This window comes from Rhinoderma darwinii (genome assembly GCF_050947455.1).
Source record: "Rhinoderma darwinii isolate aRhiDar2 chromosome 11 unlocalized genomic scaffold, aRhiDar2.hap1 SUPER_11_unloc_15, whole genome shotgun sequence".
Classification (NCBI taxonomy): Eukaryota; Metazoa; Chordata; class Amphibia; order Anura; family Rhinodermatidae; genus Rhinoderma; species Rhinoderma darwinii.
Window position 1 is genome coordinate 139,645 of NW_027461846.1, and position 7,758 is coordinate 147,402.

Consider the following 7,758-nt stretch of genomic DNA (forward strand, 5'->3'; position numbering starts at 1 on the left):
ATTATTGGAAGAAGGTCAGAGAAATGTGGGTGATGGTCCCTTCACAGAGTTGAGGCAGCCCTCCACCAGAAATGCCCCTATCAATGATAATACCTCAATGGATGTATTTCTGGAGGTAGTGGTGGACCAGCTCAGGAAACTGGATTCTTCTAAGACTATCAAATTTAATACCTCCAGAGATGAGATGGCAGGCCTACAGGCCCTTGAGCAGGATGACAGTATTGTCATTAAACCATCAGACAAAGGTGGTAATATTGTGGTGATGGATCGCAATCAGTATAGTGATATGTGCCACCGCATTCTGAGTGACACAGAATGCTATAGAATTCTATTAAGTGATCCTATGCCAACTTTTGCAAACCAATTAAAGAGATTGGTAAATCAAGGCCGATCGCTTAATCTGGTGAGCATTAATGAACAACGCTTTATCCTGACTGATCATCCACAATATGCCACCTTTTACAGCCTGCCCAAGGTACATAAGGGCACATCTCCTCTCAAGGGTCGCCCCATTGTCTCTGGGGTTGATAACCTGACTCAGAATGCTAGTCTCTATATTGATCGGATCTTGAGTCCATTTGTAGTGGCCCTCCCATCGTACGTCCGTGACACCATGGATGTACTTAGACGCTTGGAGGGCATCAAATGTGATCCTGGTGTACATCTGGCTTCACTGGATGTGGAGGCCTTATACAGCTCGATTCCCCATGCCATGGGATGCAGAGCTGTAGAAGACTTTTTGAAGGAAAGGGGAACACATTTTCAGGCCCATAACGAGTTCGTGGTCAGCCTCCTTCGTTTTGTTCTTGAGCAAAACTTCTTCCTGTTTGATGGCAAATTCTTCCACCAACTAAGGGGGGTAGCGATGGGGACCCCCTGTGCACCATCCTATGCCAACTTATATCTGGGCTGGTGGGAGAAAATGATTGTATTTGGGGAGGAGATGGATCGATGGACATCTATGATCATCCTCTGGCTAAGATTCATTGATGACATCATGATTTTGTGGTCTGGAACTAAAGAGGAGTTCAGCGAATTTGTGGACATCCTTAATGTTAACGAAATGGGGCTCTTTTTTACATCTGTTATCCATGAGAGTAAAATGACCTTCTTGGATATCAATATATATAAAACCGAACAGGGGTATATACAAACCAACATCTTCAGGAAGGAGACAGCAACGAATAGTCTCCTTCGATGGGAGAGCTGGCATCCCGCACCTTTGAGAAAGGGCATACCCAAAGGTCAGTACCTAAGGGTACGTAGGAACTGTTCCACTTTGACTGACTTCAAACTAGCTGCCTCTGACCTACAGAATAGATTTCGCCGGAGGGGTTATCCCCATGATGTCCTGGGATCGGCCTATCGCAATGCCTTTCATTGCAATAGGAGCGAACTCCTAAACCCCAAAATACGTACGACCGATGACCAAATGCGCATTATAGGCACGTACGATTCATCAAATCAGGAAGTTATCAGGATCCTACAGACCTACTGGGGGATCCTCAGGACAGATCCAGATGTAGGGGACCTTGTAGGCAACAGACCATCAGTTACCTATAGGAGGGGTAGGAATATCAGGGATCGTATAGTCCATAGCCATATGTTGTCCATTCACCCTACCACATGGCTTACACATAACATTAAGGGTACATTTAGATGTGGGTCCTGCAGAGCTTGCGAATCGATTTCTTGTAGCAAGAATTTCAATAGCCACACGACTGGTCGGACATATGAAAATAGATCCTTCATCAACTGCAAAACTAGGGGCATCGTGTACCTGATCTCATGTGTATGCGGACTGCAGTATATTGGCAAGACAATTAGAGAATTTAGGAGACGAATAAGGGATCATATAGGCGACATTCGCCGCAATGTGGACACTTCAGTGGCCCGACATGTTTGGGAAAAACATGGCGGTGATACCCACGTCATCAAATTCCAGGGGATTGAACAGATTAGGCCATCTGCCAGGGGGGGCAATTGGGACAAAAGGATTCTGCAAAAAGAGGCCCAATGGATTTTCCGCATGCATACCATGAAACCGGCGGGTCTCAATGAACAGATATCGTTTAACTGTTTCCTCTGAATTGGTCATATGTCACCTGGGGCCGGAGTGAATCATATGTCACACCCTGCCCGTGTTCAATTGCCCCATTGCCAGTCTAACGCATGAATCCCTATAGTATGGCTTGCATTTTTAGGGAGGTTGGAGCGGTCCCTTAGTGTGTAATGAATTGCTATACACTCCCCCTTTTCCTCTGTTCACAAATACGGCGATCGAGTGCACATTGTCAACTGCACTCCGGGATTGCGGAGTCTCCCATTGCAGGATGACACACACAGTGATCGAATGTGCCACAGTGTGGGCTCAGGATCGCTGTGTTCTTCTCTGGTTACTCTTCCTAGCTGCAATATCCCAGGCCAGTGGGTTACGGCCGCCTGGTAATCCCTGGTTACTAGGGACGCTCTTGTTCCTCCCCCCTGCAGTGACAGCGAGCGCCCGGGGGCCGGCCCTGCTCTGGCCGCCCAGCCTCGCGGGGATTGGCTGCCCGGCCGCCGCGTCACTCCAGGGAGGGAGGGGTTAGTACTACATATGTCCGGCATCTCACTCGGCTCGTGTTCGACCAGCTGACTAGTGTCGTACACGAGCCGGGTGAATGATCTGAGACACGCAATAGGTGTCTCCCGGCCATATCACATAATCAAATATAGATGTGTTGTTATCGCATCAGTGTGACCCCTGATGAATCACCGTGAATATCAGCGGTGAGGAAACGCGTAGGGACACGTGTTAGTGGCACGGATTGACCAGGTGTTATATCATAATACAGACAGGGGGAAGTGTTGTTTGGCAGCAAATGGTGCTAACAACAGTTTTTCTATCGCTCCTCCATCTGTCTGGTGTACCGTGCTTACGCCTTCTTAGTACCTTTGGCTACTTAGCCCAATTTTAGTAAGATTTTCTACAATAAAAATCGAATTTTAATCGTTCATATAGGCAGTGATACCATTAATCAATCAAGTGAACGGATATTGTCATATATCAATGCAACAATTGTTGCTTAGTGTCAAACTTTACAATCGAACAATTCACAGTGGGGATGGCAGGCTTTCTCACTGGTGAGATAAATGTTGCTAAATGGATGAGTGACGCACAGGAGGTGTTTTCTGAAAATGAACTGGTGTCACAGACTCAACAATTAAGTATCAGCGCCTCCTTTAGTCATCTCACCAGGATCTATAAGGACCACATTAGGTCGTGGTGGGAGATTCAGACACTTGAGACCTATCTCAGAAATAAGATTGTACCGAGGGGCCTACGTATTGCCCTCATTCCTGCTGCACGAGTCAGGTCTCCTGATCTCCTCCGCAAATGGGAGAAGGAGTCCATTGACTCGTCCCTCAGGTTCATGGGGATCCTACTAGAGGAGGAAAGAATATTGTTGGCACGCAGTACAGCGGAATTAAAAGATGGCATTGAATCAGTCAGGAGATTCTCAAATAATTCAGATTATGAGAGAAAAGAGGTAGCACTCCAACAGGGTATTGAAAAATTTACCGGACATATTAAGGAGAGAAAGCATTTCCAATATGTCCGAGATACCGCTGATTTTAAAGACGGGAAAATCTTCGACTACAGTGTCAAAAATATGGGGGGGCTGGAGATTGAGACCGAACAGTCCTCCTCAGAGCAAGATCTGTCTGATTCCGATACTGCACGAAATCCCAGTAGGAGAGCTAGGGGAAGTCAACACACTGGGAAGAACCCATCACGTAGTTTCCAAAGGGGCAGAGGTAGAGGAAAGGGCCCCAACAGGGATGGTTTTTTATCACGAAACCACCCCATTTCGGAATATCTACTAAGAGACAGGAGAGAGATGTAGTGTCGGGGAATCATGAGGATGATTTGCAGATCATCAACCTTTCATCACGTACCCTAACGACCGAGGAGACTAGCATTCTGAAGAAAGGTTTATCATTTGTGCCCACGAATAGATTCGACCTTTTTACGTGGGTCAAGGATCTGAATCTATTCGTGCGAAAATTGAAATGGAAGAAATTTTTCAAAACCCACGATAGGCGTGAATGCCTTGAACTGGGGATTTCTGAGGAGGATATGCCACATTTCAGAATACTTAATCAATTATTGGAAGAAGGTCAGAGAAATGTGGGTGATGGTCCCTTCACAGAGTTGAGGCAGCCCTCCACCAGAAATGCCCCTATCAATGATAATACCTCAATGGATGTATTTCTGGAGGTAGTGGTGGACCAGCTCAGGAAACTGGATTCTTCTAAGACTATCAAATTTAATACCTCCAGAGATGAGATGGCAGGCCTACAGGCCCTTGAGCAGGATGACAGTATTGTCATTAAACCATCAGACAAAGGTGGTAATATTGTGGTGATGGATCGCAATCAGTATAGTGATATGTGCCACCGCATTCTGAGTGACACAGCATGCTATAGAATTCTATTAAGTGATCCTATGCCAACTTTTGCAAACCAATTAAAGAGATTGGTAAATCAAGGCCGATCGCTTAATCTGGTGAGCATTAATGAACAACGCTTTATCCTGACTGATCATCCACAATATGCCACCTTTTACAGCCTGCCCAAGGTACATAAGGGCACATCTCCTCTCAAGGGTCGCCCCATTGTCTCTGGGGTTGATAACCTGACTCAGAATGCTAGTCTCTATATTGATCGGATCTTGAGTCCATTTGTAGTGGCCCTCCCATCGTACGTCCGTGACACCATGGATGTACTTAGACGCTTGGAGGGCATCAAATGTGATCCTGGTGTACATCTGGCTTCACTGGATGTGGAGGCCTTATACAGCTCGATTCCCCATGCCATGGGATGCAGAGCTGTAGAAGACTTTTTGAAGGAAAGGGGAACACATTTTCAGGCCCATAACGAGTTCGTGGTCAGCCTCCTTCGTTTTGTTCTTGAGCAAAACTTCTTCCTGTTTGATGGCAAATTCTTCCACCAACTAAGGGGGGTAGCGATGGGGACCCCATGTGCACCATCCTATGCCAACTTATATCTGGGCTGGTGGGAGAAAATGATTGTATTTGGGGAGGAGATGGATCGATGGACATCTATGATCATCCTCTGGCTAAGATTTATTGATGACATCATGATTTTGTGGTCTGGAACTAAAGAGGAGTTCAGCGAATTTGTGGACATCCTTAATGTTAACGAAATGGGGCTCTTTTTTACATCTGTTATCCATGAGAGTAAAATGACCTTCTTGGATATCAATATATATAAAACCGAACAGGGGTATATACAAACCAACATCTTCAGGAAGGAGACAGCAACGAATAGTCTCCTTCGATGGGAGAGCTGGCATCCCGCACCTTTGAGAAAGGGCATACCCAAAGGTCAGTACCTAAGGGTACGTAGGAACTGTTCCACTTTGACTGACTTCAAACTAGCTGCCTCTGACCTACAGAATAGATTTCGCCGGAGGGGTTATCCCCATGATGTCCTGGGATCGGCCTATCGCAATGCCTTTCATTGCAATAGGAGCGAACTCCTAAACCCCAAAATACGTACGACCGATGACCAAATGCGCATTATAGGCACGTACGATTCATCAAATCAGGAAGTTATCAGGATCCTACAGACCTACTGGGGGATCCTCAGGACAGATCCAGATGTAGGGGACCTTGTAGGCAACAGACCATCAGTTACCTATAGGAGGGGTAGGAATATCAGGGATCGTATAGTCCATAGCCATATGTTGTCCATTCGCCCTACCACATGGCTTACACATAACATTAAGGGTACATTTAGATGTGGGTCCTGCAGAGCTTGCGAATCGATTTCTTGTAGCAAGAATTTCAATAGCCACACGACTGGTCGGACATATGAAAATAGATCCTTCATCAACTGCAAAACTAGGGGCATCGTGTACCTGATCTCATGTGTATGCGGACTGCAGTATATTGGCAAGACAATTAGAGAATTCAGGAGACGAATAAGGGATCATATAGGCGACATTCGCCGCAATGTGGACACTTCAGTGGCCCGACATGTTTGGGAAAAACATGGCGGTGATACCCACGTCATCAAATTCCAGGGGATTGAACAGATTAGGCCATCTGCCAGGGGGGGCAATTGGGACAAAAGGATTCTGCAAAAAGAGGCCCAATGGATTTTCCGCATGCATACCATGAAACCGGCGGGTCTCAATGAACAGATATCGTTTAACTGTTTCCTCTGAATTGGTCATATGTCACCTGGGGCCGGAGTGAATCATATGTCACACCCTGCCCGTGTTCAATTGCCCCATTGCCAGTCTAACGCATGAATCCCTATAGTATGGCTTGCATTTTTAGGGAGGTTGGAGCGGTCCCTTAGTGTGTAATGAATTGCTATACACTCCCCCTTTTCCTCTGTTCACAAATACGGCGATCGAGTGCACATTGTCAACTGCACTCCGGGATTGCGGAGTCTCCCATTGCAGGATGACACACACAGTGATCGAATGTGCCACAGTGTGGGCTCAGGATCGCTGTGTTCTTCTCTGGTTACTCTTCCTAGCTGCAATATCCCAGGCCAGTGGGTTACGGCCGCCTGGTAATCCCTGGTTACTAGGGACGCTCTTGTTCCTCCCCCCTGCAGTGACAGCGAGCGCCCGGGGGCCGGCCCTGCTCTGGCCGCCCAGCCTCGCGGGGATTGGCTGCCCGGCCGCCGCGTCACTCCAGGGAGGGAGGGGTTAGTACTACATATGTCCGGCATCTCACTCGGCTCGTGTTCGACCAGCTGACTAGTGTCGTACACGAGCCGGGTGAATGATCTGAGACACGCAATAGGTGTCTCCCGGCCATATCACATAATCAAATATAGATGTGTTGTTATCGCATCAGTGTGACCCCTGATGAATCACCGTGAATATCAGCGGTGAGGAAACGCGTAGGGACACGTGTTAGTGGCACGGATTGACCAGGTGTTATATCATAATACAGACAGGGGGAAGTGTTGTTTGGCAGCAAATGGTGCTAACAACAGTTTTTCTATCGCTCCTCCATCTGTCTGGTGTACCGTGCTTACGCCTTCTTAGTACCTTTGGCTACTTAGCCCAATTTTAGTAAGATTTTCTACAATAAAAATCGAATTTTAATCGTTCATATAGGCAGTGATACCATTAATCAATCAAGTGAACGGATATTGTCATATATCAATGCAACAATTGTTGCTTAGTGTCAAACTTTACAATCGAACAATTCACAGTGGGGATGGCAGGCTTTCTCACTGGTGAGATAAATGTTGCTAAATGGATGAGTGACGCACAGGAGGTGTTTTCTGAAAATGAACTGGTGTCACAGACTCAACAATTAAGTATCAGCGCCTCCTTTAGTCATCTCACCAGGATCTATAAGGACCACATTAGGTCGTGGTGGGAGATTCAGACACTTGAGACCTATCTCAGAAATAAGATTGTACCGAGGGGCCTACGTATTGCCCTCATTCCTGCTGCACGAGTCAGGTCTCCTGATCTCCTCCGCAAATGGGAGAAGGAGTCCATTGACTCGTCCCTCAGGTTCATGGGGATCCTACTAGAGGAGGAAAGAATATTGTTGGCACGCAGTACAGCGGAATTAAAAGATGGCATTGAATCAGTCAGGAGATTCTCAAATAATTCAGATTATGAGAGAAAAGAGGTAGCACTCCAACAGGGTATTGAAAAATTTACCGGACATATTAAGGAGAGAAAGCATTTCCAATATGTCCGAGATACCGCTG